Source organism: Nothobranchius furzeri, chromosome 4 (assembly GCF_043380555.1).
Source record: "Nothobranchius furzeri strain GRZ-AD chromosome 4, NfurGRZ-RIMD1, whole genome shotgun sequence".
NCBI lineage: Eukaryota > Metazoa > Chordata > Actinopteri > Cyprinodontiformes > Nothobranchiidae > Nothobranchius > Nothobranchius furzeri.
The window spans coordinates 83,918,454-83,941,742 of record NC_091744.1 but is presented as its reverse complement, the minus strand read 5'-3'; the positions used below and the strand labels follow the sequence as shown (position 1 = coordinate 83,941,742).

The following is a 23,289-nucleotide window of genomic DNA, read 5'->3' as shown; positions in this document are numbered from 1 at the left end:
GCCAGCTGCCTGCGATTCTTCTAAAATCCCCCACAAAAAACAGCAGGGTTGGCACGCGCACACACACACACACACACACACACACAGTTACAGTGCCAGCCCCTTGAGCGAACACATGTCATTTAGTCTGGTCTTCTACTGTTCACACTTCCCATGTAATGTCCCTCGCCACAGCCTGAACAAGCCTGCAGTGTGAAGTGTGTGTGTGTGTGGCTAATTTTAACACAATTACACTTGACAGCACACACACTTGCATGGAGAGCAGCAGGCAGCTTTCTGGACACACTTTAACCCCGTCGGTTAAACTGAGAGGTTTTTATTTTCCCCACACCTGAGGGAGTCTGCATGAACACCGCCTGGAGCTGCTCCACCCACTCCCATCCTCCGCATTGGGCCGTTCACCCTGCCCGTTTCCTCTCCAGCTTCCCGCCCTCGCCGCCCCCCCTGCAGCAGGCTTCCCATTCAAACGGGGACTCACTCATCCAGCGGGAAGCACGGATGCACCACAGCGACGTTCGCTTCCTTTGAAAAGTTTTAAGAGCGTTTGTAAATAAAAACCTTTTTGCGTTAAGAGTCGAGTATCTCTCTTCATGGGTCAAAAACACAAAAACGCCTCTGAGGATGTTACAAGGCCTCATCTAGATCTTTAAATAAACCTGACCTTCCAACATCCATCTGTGTGCCGTTTCTTCTTCAGAATTTTATAAACACCTAAATATGTTTTTGTGGTAGAAAGAAGGTGAAGGAATAAACTTCTAACTGGTTTATTTTTGGCTTTTTAACCCTTTAAACCTGAAACAGGAGATAATAATAATGATCTAGTGTTAAATCGGAACTAGCAACAGCCGTATTTAAACATCTGAATAAGTGTTACTCTAATCGTGACCGAGTGCAGCATCGGGTGCAGATAACAGCTGAGCTCCGGCAGGAGACGACCGCCACAAACGCCGGAGAAGACGTAACGTTTTGGTATTCTACTCTTGACTAGCCGTTAGCTTATCAGTCCTGAAGAGATGCGTAAAATAAGAACCATTCGTCAAGTTTTATCCAGAAACAATGTTCAAAGACGGGAAGAATGAAACCATCTTTCTACTTAAATAATGGGAATGATTACAGATCAGAGAAAAGCTTTAAATAAAAATGGTTCAAACTGAATCTGTCGTGAAGATGTTAAAATGTGTGATCTGTTCAGAGAGAATGGAGGATGTTGTCGTTAAAGACAAAGTTTAAGATCAAAGAGGAATTCTTTTCTGAAAAAGGTGAAAAATCTGATGCAGCTACGCTGAATAAAGGCGAGCCGTGAGATTAAAGGCATGGAAACAGACTCAGCCGATGGTCAGATTTCACCTCCAGGAGTTGTGAAAGGGCCCGGTACCGTCTGAAGAGTCAGGGAGATCCTTTCTGTCCGAGGCCTTGACCGAGACGTTTAACGGCAGCGAAGCTCAAAAGCATTCCTGCATTCAGATCTGCTCGTAAAGCCTCAACATAACAAGTTATTCAAATGCAGAAAATTCTGCTCCCGTAGAAAAAGCTCTTGATTGTGGAGATATTTGTAGAAACATCTCATCTCTAAAGGCTCAGCGATGAAAACGATGACAACGGCTTCAATGATTTTTTTCTGCTTCAAATGACGAACAAAAGGCTTATAATAATGTAATAATAGAAAAAACTCATCTAATCACTAAATCTGACATTTTACCTTTATTTTATTTTATTTTCAAAGAGTTCTGCAGTGAAACCACATCCCTGGCGCATGAGCGCTAGGTGTGAGCGGAGGTCGTAAAGTTTAAAAGCAGCAGATTTGGGTAATGGTTCTCCTTAAACTCGTTACTAACGGCAACGACGCGTCAGAGCTCCTCCTCAACCCTGCGCTGCTCTTTGTTTAACTTTGACGTAAACTTTGTGAAAAATCAACAAAATGGGTCATTTCAAAATCCAGTTTCCAAGTTATTATCGTATTTATTACAGGAGCAACACCATCCGACCACACCTGATCCTGTCAGAGAAAGAAACTGCTCTCCTCGTTGAAGAGTGAAGGAACTTTGAGTTTAACTCATTCACCGCCATTGATGACTAAAGTCGTCATTTGCATTTTTTTTTACTGTGTGGGCGTCGGACGAGCCCCCGCACCGTGAGAACAAACATCTCAGCTCTAAAGCCGATCTTCATCCGCGTACGTCACATGATCAGGAAGCAGAACATCCATGTGTTAGATCGTTTTGGGCCGCTGCTGTAAAAAAAAAGTGAAACGCGAACCGGAAAAGCTTCTGCCGATCACAATTCAACAACGGATTATGAAAGAACGGATAACGCTCGAAACGCGCGGATTCTTCCTGATGTAAGAGGTGACTCTCCTCTTTATTTTGGCGTCGACATCATCCTAGCACGCAACGTTCTGTCACTCTTAAAAAACAGTAAAAACGGCAAGAAACGCTGGCAGCGAATGAGTTAATAAGGCTGAGGTACGATCTCCCAGCCACACTCAGACCCAGTGACGACCAGCACTTTGACAGAACCGGTCTGAAAACATGAAATGGGCTAAAAGATCTCAAAAAGCAACATAAAGCAACTGAAGAACCAAAGACGCCAGAAGTCCACCTAAAGCGCTGCTGGCCTCACTTGGTTAAAGCAGCAATCTGGAGTTTTCCTCCTTTAAGGAATTATGTAGGATTTTATTTTAGACCTGTAAAAGTAACCCTTCGCCTATTGTTTCGGGAAGATGTCACTCAGAAGTTTGAAGCTAACATTTGGATGCTAATGGGGATTATGCGAGACATCTGAGGGGAAATTTGAAGGTTTTAGCTGTAAATTATGTTTGTGAACGCGAGACGTGTTCGGGACCAACTGTTTCAGCGGACTTCTGGATGTAAAAAGATCCTTCTTGTTGGAAATGACGCCATCCTGCCAATGGCGTGATCGAGCGCTGACAAAAGCGTTTGTCTAGTTATGGTTGAATGCTTGATTCCCATGGCTGGAATCACAAGAACCCTAGCTTCGTATGCCTACGGTATTTGTACGTAGAACAAGTGTTGCAAGTGTGCCCAACCTTAATGCCCTTTGAGAAAAAATTCCGTAATCCTTTGAGGTCAGAGGTCACAACTTAGCATCCACTTCTCGGTTAATATTCTGAAATCCGACGAGAAAAGCAGAACTTTGTGGTACGTGTGCATCCTGTTCCATCAGACCAAAACAACAATCAGACACGGCGGAGGTCTTGTGATGGTCTGGGGCTGCTTCAGAACCAGAACCAGGAGTTCTGCTCCCTAGCAGGACATCCTGAAGGAGAACGTCTGACCTTTGACCTTAAACAGGCCGTTCACACGTAAAACCCTCCAATGTGTCTGAATTCAAAATGTTCTGCACAACTCCTCTACCGGGACACGAGCAGTTACCACAACCCTGCAAACGGGTTTCCACTCAACCTTTTAAGTGGCTAAAAAAGCAAAACCAGAAGAAACGACAAACTTTTTCTCATGGCTCTAAATAAATCCGGTTGCTGATTTCTCACTAGATCAGGTGCAACTCCACTAATCCCACATAACGCCGAGCTTTTGCATTTGTTTGCATGAACACCACAAGAGGAGCTCACGCAGAAGACAGGGGAGACAGCAGAGGCCCAGAAGCAGATGGACACCGGAGTCAAACAACAATCAAGTGCGAGCCGCTGGTGCCTCCTCTGCCTCCCGGTACCCCTCCTCTTCATCACCAGGCAGGCCCGGGCCTCTCCAGCCAGGGACAGCAGGGTTCATGGCGTCAGCGCCAGCCCTCAGGAGATCACACTCAGGGCAAGCAGCCACAATCCCACAGCTGCCTTCCACTCATGTTCTCCTCCTCCTCCTCCTCCGCTTCATCCTAACGGCACTTCTAACAGGCATGTGCACGTTCACGGCTCAGAGCCTCGGTGTTTAAGAACCAGATCCTCCTTTACTGGAGGCGCCTCGAAAACCAGCAGGGCTGCGACTGCTGGTTTTAGAGGCGCCTCACTAAGGAGTTTCCAAATTCTCCCAAAATGTTTGCAAAGGTCCCCAACTTCCCTTTTAATTATCCTCTTCACCGTCAGGAGCGTCTCGAACCTTTCTCGTTTTAGTTTCCACAAATCCCAGAGAGAAATTTGAGGAAAATTTGGGAGGATTTAAAATTGAGAGATAATTAGGAGACTCTGGGACGAGCCTGTGCTTTCTACTGAATGCAGAAGCGGTGCGTAACGTGATGGATGCTGGACTCCGCAAGCTCAGTGGCGTCTCTTCCCACGGGGAGCGTTTCGGCGTGAAACGCCAGCGAATGCGCTCCATTCAGCTGATCCGTATATCACCGCAACCTTCCCGTTACTGGACAACCCGCTCTACCTGCGGAGCTACCGCTGCCCAAAACTAACACACTTTCACTCGATGTTCTTCCTCAGCCCAGCGAGATGCCTCGTGTTGTTTAACTCTTGCTGCACAAATAACCCGTTCAGCATCAGAGTTGATGTTTCACGTTTTATTTTTTTATTATTATTTAACTTCGCATCAAGGACCGAACGGCACAGTTTTTACTTTTATGAGCGTGCAAAAGCATTCAGACTGAAGGGGTCCTTCATGCATCATTCAACAGCCTCCGCCGCAGACGTTCACAAGGTAAGACCGTGAAAGAACGCCTCACGTTAGTCAAACAGTCAGAATGAATGTAAGTTTATGAGTTTAGCCTGAGCTGATGCACCGTCTGTCCCTGAACGCCACATCGCTGCTGTAGGCCAGGAGACAGATTAAAAGAGACTCTCTCTCTCTCTCACCGACACACACACACACACACACACAAAGATAAAAGCTAGTAAAAGGCAAATGTCCAACTAGCCTGAAACCGTTCGCAACTCTTTTGAGACTCAAAACTGCAGAAAAATAACCTAATGTTCAGTCTGAGTCACACCGACTGTTTGGGAAGAAAACCTGCAAAACTAATTTTGAAATTTTGGTCACAATTAGCATCTTGTTGCAAGTTAAGTCATAATGTGTCTCATTTAGGTCTCCATTTGTTTGCGGCGTAGTCTCCAACTCCTCAAGTTTTTTCTCATCTTTCAGACTTTCTGACTCCCAACTAAACCAGGAATCCTCCCAGAGGACAACTTCGACGACTCGGTGATTACTTTGGGTTCGGGCTCACGGTGAAGTCTCAGTATTTTCAGACTACAGCCACAGAGGAAACTCGCCAAAACCCACGCTGCTGCTGATGTCAGATCTGTGACGCTTCACACCCGTTAGAGTCAACGTCTCCCTGCAGAGAAGTCAAAGGGTGAACTAGACCAGTTCTCATGAGGACGCGTGCTTTCACGCGTGCGTCATCGTCGATCGGAGGCGCATTTACTACTCTCGTGCAGGAGATCAGTGACAGCTGCAGCTGACGGTGGAGCCTTTTGTCGGGAGTAGAAATGATTTAAGGGACAGTCGGGCAGATTTATCATCCTGCTAACATTTAGTCCTTTTACTTTCCTGCGTTTCTGGCTCATCATTATAAAAGCAAAGTATAAAAGTCCCAATAAAACCAAGGTGCTGTTTCCTTCATCTCGTTTAAAATGCAGAAGTAAAGCCGCTCCGAGCTCCATCACCCACGATGGCACTGAAGCACACCTCCGCGTTCAAACTTTACAGCTCAGGTGGGAACCAACTCAATGAATCCGTCTCCGATCGGTTCATCCTGAACAACACAGACAGAGAGACGTGGCCTTTATTGCTGCATTGAGTTGATTAGTTCTGACCTGTGTGTGTTAAAAACACACAAAGAAAAATATTCAATGAAGCCGACAGGAAAGCATCAGCCCGGAGAAACCAGCACGGCTTCTTTTATTCCTTCTCGGTGCTAATACCCACTCGAGAAAGGCAGAGCTCCGAGCTTTATGAGCGGTGAAGAGGCTGACTCACAGCGTGCGCCTCTCATTATTTCACCATTTCTTCTCAGAGGCATCACCATTTATGCACACACTTAGTAATTGGTCACAGATTGCACACTGATACAGTGAAGTGCTGATTTCCTCCTGGAAGCGTGATGGTAAAAGGTTTAGCCAGAAGCTCGGTCTCGTTTCCCCATGCTGACTGGGGCCATTATCTGGGGGGGGGGGGGGGGGGGGGTTACCACCTTGTGCACCTTCACGTGCACGAGCATTCGCACGCAGGAGATGATGCTCTCCACAAGTGGAAGCGAGGCCTGGGGAGGTTACAGCAATACCAACACCATTTAATAAGTGTGAACACGGGAGCATTGTGCCGAGACTGAAGCCACGTGAGACACATGTGTGTGTGTGTGTGTGCGTGTGTGTGCGTGTGTGTGTGACACGTACATGCATGTGTCCGTGTGCATGTCTTATCCAACACCATTGTACGGCTGCATGAACACTAAAGGAAGAGAGCGACCTCCATCTCCTCTCTCCTCCGAACCCTTTCTGAACTGGATTAACCCCTGAACTGTTTTCCAGCTGCGCTCCATTAAAACTCGGGTGTTGCTTTATTTAGACAGATGCAGGTTAGGAGGCGGTGATCGTGCATCCCATAAACATGCTGCTCTGAAGCCGGTTTGTCGGGGTCGAAGACGGACCGATAATTATTTCTTATTTCATTGATGTCCCCATTTCTGAGTCTGTGGCCAAACTTCATGACAGAGCAGACTTGAGTGGATCAGCGCTGCCGGCCGTCTGAGGCCGAATTACCACTAGAATAAAAACTTCTAATTTCTCAGGATTTAAAAAAAAAGCACATTTATGGTTGTTTCATTGTTCAGACGTCAGCCTCAGTGGGTTTTTTTTATGTTTTGTGTTGGAATAAATCATTTAAGCTGCATTTTTATCTACAGAGTCACCGCTGACCTTTAGGCCGTGATCTGCATCTATCGTCTGTTAGATTCGAGAAAACTCAAACTCATCATCAGAGAAGTTCCAATTCAAGATGGCCACCGCATCTGATTAACCTCAGCAAACGTGTTTAATGTTGGCTTTACGGGTTTCTGTGGTTAGGAATGTGTTAGCTTTAGCACAGACCTCATATGAGATGAATATTAATTTCATTCATGTGTTCATAAAGCCCGTTCCACGACCGAAGCAGACGCTGAACACAACAACATTAAAGAATAAAAACCATCATATTAAATGTGACACATAATAAAATACAGCAAAAAGAGGCCGGCAGCGAAACCACGTAGAATTTGCTTTTCCTGGATTGCCTCAGTATAAAAGTGGATCTTCAGGCGAGACTTTAAAACCATCAACAAAGGTGACTGACGCACCTGAGAAACCACTAAAACGTGCTGGATACGGCCCCTCAGGCCCGGAATCGAATACCCCGGCGGTATGGGTTAATGAAAAGCCACCCAGCCCCCATCGCCCCCTGGGCCAGAATACTCCACTAGCAAATGTATGGCACTTACACATGCTTTCGGTTCTACCAACGGACACTAGGGGGTGCTAAAAGCAAGCCAAAACTGCCTAGTATCACTTTAAGTTTTGCTGTAAAATTAAAAATAAAGATTTTTAAATGAAAGAAAGTAAACTCGTGCTTACAAGGTTTCAAGTTTCCAAGTAAAGCCGTTCGTAATGGGGCAGCAGTAGCTCTGGAGGTAGAGCAGGTTGCCTGATGATCGGAGGGTCATGGGTTCGATTCCAGCTCCTGTCAGGGGTATTCTGCTGTTGTGTCCTTGGGCAAGGCACTTCACCCAACAGCCAGGGCGGCTGTGGCTACGAAGTAGCTTACCATCACTGGCAGTGTGTGAATGTGAGTGCATGAAAGCGTCTGAGTGTTCTAAAAAGCGCTATATAAGTTTGATGTATTATTATTATTAATGTTGTTATTATTATTATCATCATGTGATCGAAAGGAGCCAGTTGAGGTGGTTTGGGCATCTGGTCAGGATGCCTCCTGGACGCCTCCCTGGGGAGGTGTTTCGGGCATGTCCTGCCGGCAGGAGGCCCCCGGGTCGACCCAGGACACGTTGGAGAGGTTACATCTCCAATCTGGTCCGGGAACGCCTTGGGGTCCTGCCGGAGGAGCTGGTGGAGGTGGCCGGGGAGAGGACGGTCTGGAGCTCCCTAGTTGGGATGCTGCCCCCGCGACCCGGACCCGGATAAGCGGAGGAAGACGACAACGATTATTATCATCCATCCATCCATTGTCTGAACCCGCTTTGTCCACGTAGGGTCGCGGGGGGCTGGTGCCCATTTCCAGTGGTCAATGGGCAATCAGGTAGGGTACACCCTGGACAGAGAGCCAGTCCATCGCAGGGCAACACACACACACACACACACACACACACACACACACCTAAGGACAAATTTAGACGGACCAATCAACCTAACAGTCATGTTTTTGGACTGTGGGAGGAAGCCGGAGTACCCGGAGAGAACCCACGCATGCACAGGGAGAACATGCAAACTCCATGCAGAAAGATCCCAGGCCGGGAAGCGAACCCAGGACCTTCTTGCTACAAGGCAACAGCTTTAACCACTGCGCCACTGTGCAGCCCATTATTATTATTATCATTATTATTATTGCTAGCATTATTATCATCAGTTATTGTCATTAACATTATCATCATTATTATTATTATTATTATTAGCATTATTATCATTATCATCATTATTATTATTATCGTTATTATCATCATTATTATCATTATTATCGTTATCATCATTATTATTATCATTATATCATTATTATTATTATTAGCATTATTATCATCATTATTATCATTAGCATTATTATCATCATCATTATTATTATTATCGTTATTATCATCATTATTATCATTATTATCGTTATCATTATTATTATCGTTATTATCATTATTATTATTATTAGCATTATTATCATCATTATTATCATTAGCATTATTATCATCATCATTATTATCATTATCATTATTATTATTATCATTATAATCATTATTATTATTATCATTATTATTATTATTATTAGCACAATTATAATTATTATTATCATCATTAGCATTATTATTATCATCATTATTGTCATTAGCATTATTATTATCATCATTATTATTATCATTATTATTATCATCATTATTATCATCATTTTATTATTATTATCATTATTATTATCATTATTATAATTATTATTATCATCATTATTATTATCATTATTATAATTATTATTATCATCATTATTATTATTATTGTTGTTGTTATTAATGCACAAACACTTGAGAGTTTTGCAAACCCACCCAAGAGAATCTGCAAGAACAAAACCAACAATAAATAAATCTAAACATAAACTACCTTCAAAACTAAAACTGAATGGGAAGTTTTGTTTTAAACACAAAATAAAAATAATAATAATAAACATAATAAGTTTAGAAACAGAGAATAAGCTCACAGCTTCATCTGTAGCTAAAAGCTCCTTTTTATTAATTATGAGTGATTTAACTCGACCATTAAAGACTCTACACACAGGTCGAGTTTCCTTGGTTGCATTTCCTGCTGCTGATGGAGTTAAAGTTGGACAAACATGCAAAAACACTCAGAAATGAAAGGGATTGGTGAAACGGCCCGCCTGAGGCATTACCTGGCTCTACCTAATCACGTATCTGTTGCTGCTAACTGACCAGAGCCGTCATAGCGTGCATAAGAGAACTGGAGCTTCTCTTCCATCAGTGGGAGAATGGAGGAGCGAAGTCAGCTGTTGTTCTGCTCAGCGGCGTGTTTATCATGTCGATTCCTCCGACCGGGAAAGTGCACAAGAAATGGTTGAAATCAAGACTTCCTGTTCGCTTCCTGCTGCGGTCAGGAAACAGACGGCTTGACTCAGACTTCCCGTGGAGGCAGTTTTCATCCGTTTATCCGCTCCGAGCCGAGCTCCAGAGGGCCACATCGACTCGGCTCCGCTAACAGAAATCCATTTTTAAAGGAGCGTTCTAAATTTGTTTTACGTGAAGCAAAAGCAAAGCTCCAAATAATTAGTTTTGTTTACAAAATGATAGAAAAAGTTCAATTTTTTATTTAAAGGCGTGGAACAGCAGCTTTGTTCACCATCAGAATGAATGCCCAATAAGATCAAAAATTCTTCACGTAGCTGAGTGAAAGCCATCAGTAAAAACAAAAGCATACAGGTAAAAACACAAAGAAGGTCCATAATGGGGGGAAACACGCGAGTCAACGCACAAAGCTAGACAATAAGACAATAAAAATGGGACGGGAAAGACGTGCGGACAAGATGACGTTTGCGTACAATTTTTCGGAAAGAGGGATTTGATGCATGTAAACGTAGCTACTGAAAAACCGTTTCAATGATTATCTCTGACTCTAACGGGTCACTGTGTTTCATGCAGGCTGAACATGAAATAGTCTCCTACACCCATCTCCTGCAGTAGCTTCTGATAGAAAACAGACGGTGAAACTCTAGGATTAGAAAATCCTGACAGAGCTCCGTCACACCGTCACTAACATTCATGGACTCACCCATCTGACTCATGACGGGGAAGGCTGTTGTTGGTTTAGCGTCCGGGAAACAGCAGAGGATGTCTCAGCTAGTAGAAGCTAACTGTTAGCATTAGCAACTCTACCACACAGCAGAACTTCTCCAGGCTTGTGTTATTAGTGGAGATAAAAGATCAACGCTGCAGAGCAAACAGAGAGTGGTAGAGTTGTGTTGCCGTTAGCCAATCAGAGGAGAGACGTCCACATATCAGGAAATAAGACCCCAGATCCTGTCGTCTGAAGCTACTTTCTCCAGCTGAATTCTCGGTGCTGAAACTGGTGCACCGGAGCTTTTTTTTCCCCCAGAGCACAACTTAAAAGACATTGATTCCCACTAGAGGCCCCTGCAGATGTACCGACTAAACAAGTGGACCTCTCTAGTCTGTTCATGTCTTTAGCCTTCTGCCGTAGGTTCAGATTTAGGTTTTTCTCTTTTACTGTGATTCGTTATTTTCAGACTCCAGATCCAAAAATTGCAACATGGCCGCCTTTACAAATAGGATCTTCACTTTTCAGAAACGACGGAGACGTTACGACACTAATACTGAAGCTCCATCTGGATGCATTAAAGAGACAACGTGTAGTTTTTACCATTAATTTCTGGAAACCTCCATCAAAATGTTGAAAATGAATTAAATGATGCCCAGTAGTTGAAAAATATGGATGGCTATAGGAATCAGATCTAAAATACACGGGAGCGGGTCTAAGTCTCTGGGCGACGCCATATTAGATGCCATGTTTCCTTCTACCGGAGCCCATGAGGACAAAATGCATTTACTGATTTACTTTATTGCCAGTGATGAAAGGGTCTGATGTAAGTAAGTAAGTAAGTAACTTTATTTCTATAGCACCTCTCACAGACAAAAAGGTCACAAAGTGCTTCACAAGTTAAAAGGCAACAACATATAAATACAGTAAAATACAGCCACAATATACAGTGTCAAATAAAACCAATCTGAATGAGACTAAGTTTAAAATGCCTGGAGAAACAAATGGGTTTTAAGATTGCTCTTAAAAACATCAACTGAGTCGATTGAGCGTAAAGACAGAGGTAGCTCATTCCAGAGCCTAGGAGCGACGGCCTGGAATGAGCGATCTCCTCGTGTCCTGAACTGAGTACGTGGGACCATTAAAAGGTTTTGATCCATAGATCTCAGCCTGCGAGAAGGCGTGTAAGGGCAGAGCATGTCTCGAACATACAATGGAGCCAGACCATGCAGCGCTCTGAAAGTCAGCACAAGAATTTTAAAATTTATGCGAAATGTGATAGGAAGCCAATGAAGAGCTTTTAAAATGGGGGTAATGTGGGCCCTTCTGTTGTCACGGGTCAGAATTCTAGCTGCACAATTCTGGACTTGTTGTAAGCGGGACAGCTCTTTTTTGTTTAGACAAGAAAATAAACTATTACAGTAGTCTAAACGGGATGATGTAAACGCGTGAATAATCAACTCAAGATCAGCTTTAGACACCATTGTTCTGAGTTTAGAAATTTGTCTCAAGTGGTAAAAACAGTTTCTAGTTAACTGCTTTGCGTGATGTTCAAGAGACATTCCCTTGTCAAAGAAAACTCCAAGGTTTCTAAGGGTAGGTTTTACAGACAAGCTCAGATCACCTAACTGCTGGTGAATCCCTGGAGCAGCATCATCGGGGGCAATCACCAGTACTTCAGTTTTGTCTGAGTTCAGCCGTAAGGCATTTGCACCGAGCCACTGTTTGATTCGCTCAAAACATGATAATAAAGAATGCAATTTTTTAACGTCAGAAGGCTTGAAAGAACAATACAGCTGAAGATCATCAGCAAAGAGATGATAGGAAACATCATCGGCAAACTCCTGGATTAGGTTTCCTAAAGGAAGGATGTACAACAAGAACAAAATCGGGCCCAAAACTGAGCCCTGGGGTACTCCACACCGTAGATCAGTTGGGTCAGACAGGATCTGGTTGACTGAGACACTTAGGCTTCTCCCGGATAAATAGGATGTAAACCACGCCAGGACAGAACCTGACAACCCAACCAACTCGCGGAGCCTACTCAGCAAGATCTCATGGTTAACCGTGTCGAATGCGGACGAAAGGTCTAGTAAAACTAGGACCGTGCATTTCCCAGAGTCTGCGGACATCAAGATGTCATTGGACACTTTAAGCAGCGCAGTTTCCGTAGAGTGGTGCTTACGGAAACCGGACTGAAACCTGTCAAAGATATTGCGATCCTGTAAGAAGGAAACCAGTTGTTCAGATACCACTTTCTCTAAGACTTTGGACAGGAAAGGGAGTTTTGATATCGGTCTAAAATTTTTAGGATCTGTTGGATCCAGATTAGATTTTTTGAGTAGGGGTTCCACAAAAGCATGTTTAAAACAGCTAGGGAAAACGCCAGAAGAAAGGGACAGGTTAAACATTCTGGTAACCCAGGGACCAATGGCATCAAATACTTTTGAAAGGAGTTTACAAGGTAAGACATCAGCCAGGCAAAAAGAGGGCTTCATTGTGGTTACCAAAGCTAAAATATCATCCTGTGTTACAGGTGAGAAAGAGGACCACGCGTGCGCAGGGAGTTCATCAATATCATCATTACATGACTGAAAAGATGGGAGTTTGTCTTTGATATTTTGAATTTTATCAACAAAGTAATTAAGGAATTTGTTTGCATCTGCTTTGTTGAAAACAGGTGTAAGAGGCGCAGCAGGAGCCACAATAGAGCTAATAGTGTCAAATAAAACTTGTGGTTTTTTCTTGTTTTGGATAATCAGTTTGCGGAAGTATTCAGACCTGGATTTTTTTATCAGCTCATTTAGAGAAAGCATAAGGTCCTTAAGGTACAGCCTATGGACCTCGAGTTTAGTGGACTTCCACAGGCGTTCCGTTTTCCTGCACAGTCTTTTAAAGTTCTGAATGCTGTCATTTATCCAAGGAGAAAATGGTTTCCGAGTTACCCTGTTAGATTTAAAAGGAGCAACCACATCCAAAATGGATTTACAGCGACTATTTAGGCTGTGAATAAGGCTGTCCACATCCTGAGATTCCAAAAACAAATTGGAGTCAAACATCTCAATGAATCTAGCTGCTGTATTCTCTGAAATAATGCGCCTTTGTGGGATGACCACAGAAGGCGTAGACTCAAGATTAAAGTGTAAATCAAATAAAACACAGCTATGGTCACTCATGTGGACATCCTTCACACAAAGATTGGAAATATTCAGATCAAGGGAAAACACAAGGTCTAGAGTATGGCCTTTTTGATGGGTGGGGCCAGAGACATGCTGCTCAAAATTGAAAGATTCAGTCATTGTTAAAAGTTCCACTGCTGGGCCAGAAGTGCTGTCATCAATATGAATATAAAAATCTCCCAGAATTAAAACATTTTCCAGCTTTATGATAGAAGATAAAAAATCACTAAAATCCTTAAGAAAAGCTGTGGCTGGTCCAGGTGGGCGATAAATCAGCACACAGTAAAATGGAATAGATGAACCAATCTTGATTGTCTGTGATTCAAAAGAAGTAAAAGCTTGAGTGTTTAACACTTTGCAGATAAAAGTCTCCTTAAAAACAACTGCAAGACCTCCTCCGCGGCGGGAGGGGCGGGGCATCCCAAAAACAGCGCAGCCAGCAGGGCAGAGTTCGTTGAGATGAATATATTCACCTTCTCTCTGCCATGTCTCAGTAAAAAACATAAAATCCAGAGTTTGACTGGAGAAAAGTTCATTCAAAGAGAATGATTTATTCGCAATAGAGCGAGCATTAAACAGGCCAAACCGGCAGGAGAGAGCTGTCAAAGGCTTAGGAGCTGAATTCAGCAGGATCGGTCGTAAGCAGGAGACGCGATCACGTGATCTCCAGCGTACCCGGGAAAGCATCAGCTGATCCACCGGTGTAAACACAGGGCTGCAAGGTAACAGCACATCCAAGTCAGAAAACCAACTCCGCACCGGGTGCAGGACACCAGGCGCGACGATCCGGAAGGATGACGGGGGGAGCGTCCCGCCGCCACAGCGCCGCTCGACACAAGGGATCCTCCGCAAACACCTGGACGGGCGATCCGGAGCTGCGACTCCCAAAGAAGCCAGCCTCTGCTTGACTTGAACACCAGACCTGCATCCCCGCTTCCTCGATCTCCTCTTTCTGCCTGGGGCGCGGCACACCAGCTGGTACTCAGGTGAGTCGGGTGAACAAACGAACGGAGGCGGAAATGTTTGTTGGAACTTGCGCTGTTCATAAAAGAGGAACTCCATAGACTCTTTTATACAAAGAAGAGAACCACGATCGTAACTCCGTACAGCAGAAACAAAGCCACATGAAAATTGGGCTGAAATGACCGCGTATATTGTGAACACAATCAAAAATAGGAGTCGAGCAGTGGCATGGCCGAACACAGGCGCCATCTTGCTCACTCTCAGGGTGTAGGGATGTGAATCTCAGAGCAACTCACGATTTCATTTGATTCCGATTCTCGGGGTGCCGATTCGATTCAGAATCGATTCTCGATTTAAATCGATTCACAATCAATATTAACAAAGAGTGTCAGTTCCAGGATGAACTTCTTTGTTGTGCAAGTTAGTTAAAGTTATGAGACATTTTTTATTTGACTTTAAACTGGTCATGCTAAAAGAAAAGCTAATTTACAAAGTAAACTAAAGTGATTCTAAAACTGTAAACAGAAGCAATCTTTTGACCAAAAGGCAACATTTATTTTTGCTTACCTTGTAAAATATAACTAATCTGTAGTTACCTAACAGTAGCTTTGAAATACGGTCAAATACTTTTCAAGTATGTGTGGAAACAAGTTTAACATTTGAGTCCTCAACCTGTTTAAAAAAAAGTGCCTCAGATTTCTTACAAAGGAAAGTGTTTTCTCTCATCAATAACTTCAAATAAATACGAGTAATCCTGAGTACTCATTTATCAACTTAGAAAATAAATATGAGAATATCTCAAATTTCTGAGTATGTGAAAAAAATGACATTCAAGTGCCCTCTTATCAGCAGATTCAAACATAAATCATCCCAATTTATGGGACCGCAAAAGTAAACGGAGTACTGACTCTCCTAACAAAGACCAAAAAACAGACAAAAGTGCATCTCAAACCTGTAACGTGCCCAACATTTGAGTTCCTGGAATTGATTCTGAACTAGGGTTGTCACGGTAACCGGTATAGCGGTAAACCCCGGTAAAAAAAGTTGACAATAAAAATAACCGTCCAGTTTTTAAAAAACTAACTTATCTCGGTGGGTTTACCGTGGCCGCGGTTTAGGCGCGGTGACCCTTACCAGCCACCGTCGCTTCAGCTGAAGTTCCCGCGGCGCGCACACGCACTTTTTAGTTTGCAACCAAAACTTTGAAGCTGAAATAATGGCCGAAGGAGGAGACGGCAGCGCCCAGGACATCCATCAGCCCTCAAAGAAGACTAAATCGGAAGTATGGGCATATTCTGGATTTCTGAAAAATGCTGAGGGACAGTTAATAGAAGACGGCTATCCCGTTTGCAGAACGTGCAGGAAACAAGTGTCTGCAAAAGGCAGCAACACTTCGAATCTAACAGCACATCTGCATGACCATCACCCACCTCTCTACAGCCAGTGCAAGGTAAGTTAACATTAGCATTTTAGCTTAAATGCATGACGTGAGGACTTTTGGCTGAGGGAGAATACAACGAGTCACTATATACTGCAGCCGCAGCGCCCTCTGCCAGCATTTAAACCGTGTCACGGACACCCTGTTGCTGGATGAAGCATCTTATTTGTTGATGAAGAGAAATATACAATTAGTTCCTTGTCATTGATTTGTTTACTTATTCAATGCCATTTATACTTGGACATTTGGATTTGATTACATAGTGTAGTAGTTATTTTAGTAATTTGTTTAAAGTGGCTATTTGTTTTAAATACATCTTTTTTAAGGTTGACTTGTACAGCGCTCAAGCCAAGTGTGGACTGGAGTTTTAGATTTTCATTTTGATAATGAAGAAAACAAGTATATGAGAAAACAAGTGGTGTTTCTTTGATTTGTTTACATATTGTTTATGTTTTGAATGTTTGGATTTGTATCATTTAAACCTGCACTGACTACTGTAACATGTTCCAGAAAAAGAAGCTATTTGTTCCTTTACTTGTGAAAAGTTGCACTTTTGCTAAGGCTTTGTGTTATTTTAGGTTTAATAAACACTGTTAAACCTTTTCAAAACTATTTCAGTTTGTGTAGAACAGGACTATCAATGCTTTCTGAACATATGCAACACCGTTTAAAAAATACCGCGATAATACCGAAAACCGTGATAATTTTGGTCACAATAACCGTGAGGTTAAATTTTCATACCGTGACAACCCTATTCTGAACCTTTGTGAATCGATTCTGAATCTTTATAAATAAGAATCCCGATTCAGACTTGAATCGATTTTTTTCAGCACCTCTAGTCTGATGTGCTTGTTATGTTGCTGAAGTTTGCCCTCCCCAGGGCTTTTGGACCCTAATGGGCATCAGTTGGTAAGGTCTTACCCCCACACCAAAATACTGCTTGCTTGCAACGATTTAGGGGTCTACTGCCCCTATCGCCAGGAAAAATGCACACCGTCACTTTAAGGCCAGAAGTGGGCTGGATTTGGGATCATTATAAAAGAGAGTACACAATAATGATCAAGATCTTATTTAGAGCTGCATCAGTTCACCTTTATTTACTAATGGGGCGACAGTGGCACAGGAGTTAAGTGCTCCCCCCGTAATCGGAAGGTTGCAGGTTCGAGCCCCGCTCAGTCTGTCGCTGTCGTTGTGTCCTTGGGCAAGACACTAAACCCACGTTGCCTGCTGGTGGTGGTCGGAGGGACCAGTGGCACCAGTGCTCGGCAGCCTCGCCTCTGTCAGTGCGCCCCAGGGCAGCTGTGGCTACATCGTAGCTCATCCCCACCAGTGTGTGAATGTGTGTGTGAATGGGTGAATGACTGATTGTGTTGTAAAGCGCCTTGGGGGGTTCCAGGACTCTAGAAGGCGCTATATCAAATACAGGCCATTTACCATTTACCATAATGTCAATTCCCAAAACCCCCGAACGGCTCTGATCTGCTGCTTTCATATTTGGCTAAATGTGATTCATCCAAACATCCATAATTAAGACGATAACTAATCACTATTCAGAATTAACTGGGAAATTAGGATTCTGGAGGTGAAACTTACACATGAAGTTTTGTTGCCATCATGACTCAGCGTTTAGCAATGCAGCGTTCCCAGAAATATTACAACTGTTTATTGCGTATGAATGCTAATGGTGCATTTATGGACCAATCTCAACAATGGATTTTTGAGTTTCACATCGACCATAAGACGATGATCTGGTGTCTCTTTAAATTGTTGTTAAATTAAAAAGGTTCAGCAATTAAAATTTGTCACAATTTGTCAAAAAAACTGAATTTGCATGTTTAATGATCCACTTCTCTGATATCTACGACTCTGTATCGGCCATTAAACCCCACATCAGCTGATCTCTAGTAGCCAAATCAAATTTAAAAGATGGACACAAATATCAAATATTATTTCTATTAAATATTAATTACTTCAAATGGTAGAAATCACATTTTCATGCAAACACAGAAGCTGACATATAGGCAAGCCAATAAACAGATCGGAGGTAATCCAGAGTGAAACCATCTCAGCTCTGGCTCCTTTATTCCGACATGTAGCAGCCTCTTTTAAATCTCCATTCCCAGGAAAACTGATGGGATGACTAGCAGAGGTCATGTCTCTCAGAGGTGGGCACCTGTGGAGAAGGACTCCAGTGACTTTGTGAGAAAACCCAACTCGCTGCAGCTTTAAAGCTAAATTTACTTATTCGTTTCTGCAGATTTCATCCACAAGTGTCACACATTTAGCTTTAATCGTCTTTTACTTCCTCCTACGCAGCTCGGTCGCACACGTTAGGCCGTATTTAGTTCTATTATTTTATTTGTTTTAGCAGGGTATCTGCAGGTTTAAGGGAACCAGATTTAAGACCTTTTAAGACCTTTTTTAAGGCCACTTTGACCAAATTTAAGCTATTTTTAAAAATTTAATTTAAGCTATAATTTCCAACTATTGCCTGGAACCGATGCTAACCACGTCGCAAAGGTGGGATTAGCCATCCAGTTACCATTAAACGTGCGCTTCCCCACGGCACAAGCTCCCACTAGCTTAACCAGCTAATGTGCTCATCTAAAAATAGCCCCCTTTCACAACCAGCTGAATGTGTACGGTTCCACTTACGCCAATGTCATACACAAAAAATGCTTTACTAGGAATTCGCAAAATTTTAATAGAAATAAAAGAATCCAGTTAATTGCGTCTTTGGTAATTTAAGACATTTGGAAACTGTATTTAAGGATTATTTGTCATTTTTAAGGATTTTTAAGGTCTTAAATTTGGAAAAGCAAATTTAAGACTTTTTAAGGACCCGCGGATACCCTGTTTAGGCGGTTCTTGTGTGATTTTTCACCTCGCAGGATGATTTGCAGTTTTGGCTTTTTATGAGAACTTTTAAAATTTCAGCAAGTATTTTTCTCCGAGACCGTTCATGCTCCCCGTCACAGTTTCTGCGAGTTCCCTCTCTGAGCCTTTGGCTAAAATCCGGCGTGTTTACAAACACGAACCTCGTGTGTTCGTTAACGTGTGCCGTCCCGGTTAAACAAACATAGGAACAAATACTGATGATCAGTTTCTCTGATACATTGTCCCTCTGAATATTTGTCCTGAAGGTTGTAGAAACTGAAAAACTGGCTGAGTGAGAGCTGAAGCAGTCAGACAAGCCCCCCCACACCCCCACCCAGGAGGACATCCATTGTTCTTCCCATCTAAACAAAGCCCGTCTCACCCTCTCTGTCCCCACCTAACCATTTTGCACCCCCAGTCTAAACACTCACCATTGTTGCTCTAATAAACCGGCTCCACTCACTAGATTTCATTACATATGAGCTCTTTTACAGCGTTTATAACCTTTGGGGGAGCTCATCCGTGCCTACCCAGGACCGATATGTAGGGGGTACGAACACAAGATCAGGTAGGAACGCAGAAAAAGAGGTTCTTCAGCACTTGTTGATTCATCTGAATGTTTTCAGATCTAAAATAAATAAAAATCACGTGTAACAAAACTAAGTGCAGCGTCACAAGACTTCATCTCAGCCAGGAAGACGTACGTCCCCTCGAATCCCAACCCCTAAGAAATCTGTGTGCCGGATTCTGGAGACGACAGATGAGACGAGGAGGAGGAGGCTGAGGAGCTCCATATTGCTGCAGCACTGGTGAAGGAGGTGAACACACACGAGCGTGAGCACAAACACACGGCTGTGGCTAAAGCACACAGAGAACATATGGTGCGTCCTTATCCAGCGACGCCTGTTGCTGCAACAATGAGGCCTGCACACACACACACACACACACACACACACACACACATACACACACACACACACACACACACACACACACACACACACACACACACACACACACACACACACACACACACACACACACACACAAATGGTGTTGGGCAGTTTGTCTGCGTTGCTCAGAGCCAGAACAACCGCCTGGATTTGTATTCTGCACCTCCCTCGTTCTCTAAAATACACACACACACACACACACACACACACACACACACACACACACACACACACACACACACAGCTCTCTACAGGTGCACGGAGGACTCAAAACAGATGTCAACGGACTGGAGAGGAGAGGAGGGGGGAGGAAAAGTGGAGGCTGTTTGCCTAGAATGACTGACAAAGCTTTCTACACTTGCAGGCTTAAAACACAACAATCACTCACACACACACACACACACACACGCACGCACGCACACACACACACACACACACACACACACACACACACACACACACGCACACACACACACCTCCCCCTTGTCTCTGCAGGACAGACGGACAGATTTTCCTTTTTACACAAAACTGAGAATAAAAACTTGTCAAACATAAACGGGCTTCACACCGACAACCTCTCAGCATTTACCTTAACTAACCAAAAAAAGCCAAAAGTTTTGACTTCATAAAAGAAAATGGAAAGTTTTCCTTTGATGTTTCTAAATCTGGTGAATAAAATCCACACATCAGAAATTATATCATCATTCCGGTCCGTTTAAAATGCCAGACACAGAAATATCAGGATCAAATGCTTTAAGGCTGCAACGGATGAGAGAAGAGGATGTTTGTCATAAACAAAAATTATTTTAGACAAATCCGAGAAAATGAACTTTTAGTTTTAGTCCACGAACAGCCCACCCAGCCCAGAGGGGGAATTATTTCATCCTTTACCTCCAACACGTGACCGACGGATCAGTGTTCCAGAAGAGGAGCATCGCCGGTTTCATCCTACAGGCTGTAATTTTCTCCAATAATTACATTGTGGTTTGGCCTGCCGTACCACACATCTCAGGCTATAAAAGGACAAGAGCAGCCCTTTAATCAATATTTAAGAGGAAGTAGAAAACGCAACTAGGAGCTGATCTCAGGCCAGCTGCACCAACAAGTGATCCAACAAAAAAATCACCTCTGACCCTTCAGATCTGAATCATGAACCCAAACAAACGAGGATGAATCATTTATAACATGAGAAGGGTGAAAATGGGAGTAAAAAGATGTTTAAAAGCCCTGTGTGTGTGTGTGTGTGTGTGTGTGTGTGTGGTGTGTGTGTGTGTGTGTGTGTGTGTGTGTGTGTGTGTGTGTGTGTGTGTGTGTGTGTGTGTGTGTGTGTGTGTGTGTGTGTGTGTATGTGTGTGTGTGTGTGTGTGTGTGTGTGTGTGTGTGTGTGTGTGTGTGTGTGTGTGGTGTGTGTGTGTGTGTGTGTGTGTGTGTGTGTGTGTGTGTGTGTGTGTGTGTGTGTGTGTGTGTGTGTGTGTGTGTGTGTAAACAGTGCTGTTATCAGCATGGCCTGTTTCCCTGACTGGGGCCTGCCTGCCTGTGGAGGAGGAGGAAGAGGAGAAAACCCCGCCGACGCAACAAGTCTCCCATTCACTCCCAGCTTTGTTAAGCTGCCTCCCAGCGCCGCAGCCCCGCGCGCACGCACACGCACACAGGCCGATCCACGGACACCCACAGGCAGGGAAAACTAAATCAAAACCTCCGTGGGGGCTGGAACAGCTCGGGAAAACCCAAAAGGCAGGAAGACCGCTTCTGGTGTCGAGGAGGAGAATGGGAACGAAACTGGAGTGAAAGCGACATCTCGCTGGAGCTCAGAGCGCCAACAAGGATTAATCAGCTTGTTTGACTTGTTGAACACAAACGCGGGATGTTTTTGTGGAGATTTAATCTGCGGGGTTTGGATAAATGTGCTAATTTCAGCTCCACTGATCACTTCGGGGTTAGAGAAACACAAACGGGGCTTTTCAGACGCGCAGCCCGGGGAGAGGAGGGAGGACTCCTCCTCGGGAAACTTACCTCGATACGAGCGCCTCTTTCGGCTTCAATTCCCGCACTTTCCCCGCGGATCGGAGACGCCACGGCACCGGAAAGCGCCCCGCCAACTCCGGAATCTCCTCTCGGCTCTGCTTTGATGATTGCTCGGGCGCGCTGAGTGCGTAAAATGCGCAGCGTCTCTCCAAGGATGCGAAATATGCGCGGAATGAGAGCAGGAATGAAATGAACGCAGAGGACGGAGTTGAACGGGGCGGGGTCAGAGGGACTGGCGTCACCCTGGATGAGTGAGGGATGGGAGGATGGGTGGAAAAAGGGAAAGAGGAGGAGGAGGAGGAGGGGGTGTTCCGGGCTGCGTTCAGCAACAAAAGAGCGCAGCGCCTGGACTCCTCTCGGGAGGAGGAGGACCTGCTGTTTGAATCTGATAAGGTTCTGAATCTGACGGTCAGCAGCTGTTCGGGAGGTCGGATTAAAACTTTCTGCAACAAATAAAATAAAACTTTAGATTATATAATCTCACTAATCCCTGCTGCTGAATGTTACATCCCTAAAGTTGCACGAGCTATAAATTCACGTTCTGGCTGAAACAAGCTCTAATTAGTTTAATACGGACTCGTTAAATCCTGACTAATTCAGTTCAATCGTTTTGAGCAATAAACCAAAAAATACAATTATGCAATATTTTGTTAATTTTGCTGATTTCTCTAAAGTAACTCTGATGTTTCACCTCAAGTCCTTTCCCACCTGCACAGGCGAGTCCAGCTCCTCTGAGCAGGCGGACAGTGTGCATTAATGAACACGAAAAGAGTAATAAGGTAAATTCACCTGATTACAGCCATAGGCCCATTCCTTTTAGCAGGCCCCCCCTCAGTTTTCCACCAGACGCGTTAGCGTTGCGTCACGTTCGTGGAGCGTGGAGCTAACAACCGGCCGCAGAGTGGCGCGTCTTGATTATGTCCCAGAAGCGCGGTGACACATCGTTTAGCTAAGTTTACGTTGGATCCTCTTTTACGAACCACACGTGTCAAACTCAGCAGTTCAGACGTGCAGATTGCTTTACTGGTTAAAAAAAAAGTCATTATCCGTGAAACCTCGCGAGTCTCTTCTTGCTGGTTATTGCATGAACTGGCAAAATCACGTGTGATCATACGTGACTTCGTGGGACTAGCTGCACGGAATGATTTTGCTGCCTAACTGCATCTGAAACGCTCCCAGTGGGAAGGGATGCTCACGGGGGAACGCTGCTCACACGCAGGGGGGCTGCCACAGATTCAGATTTCAGATCAGATTTATTGGCCAAGTAAAATTACATTTACAAGGAATTTGGCTTCGGTAGATGTTCGCTCTCTAAAACATACAACAACCACAATAAATGATTTTTCACAATAACAGATTTTGGGCCCCATGAAAAAATATCAAGTTGGGCCCCCTGGGGGGCTCGTCCATAGCTGG

General features: G+C 44.0%; 1 protein-coding gene across 1 annotated transcript in view; it reads right to left on the bottom strand.

The window, feature by feature from the left end:
- Window positions 1-22,825, bottom strand: part of tead1a (TEA domain family member 1a) — a 58,941-nt gene extending 36,116 nt beyond the window's left edge. The window contains exon 1 of the mRNA XM_070550533.1: window positions 21,862-22,825. The gene's annotated coding sequence lies outside the window, so the exon portion shown is untranslated. The remainder of the gene's footprint in view (window positions 1-21,861) is intronic.
- Between the last annotated feature and the right edge of the window lie 464 nt (window positions 22,826-23,289).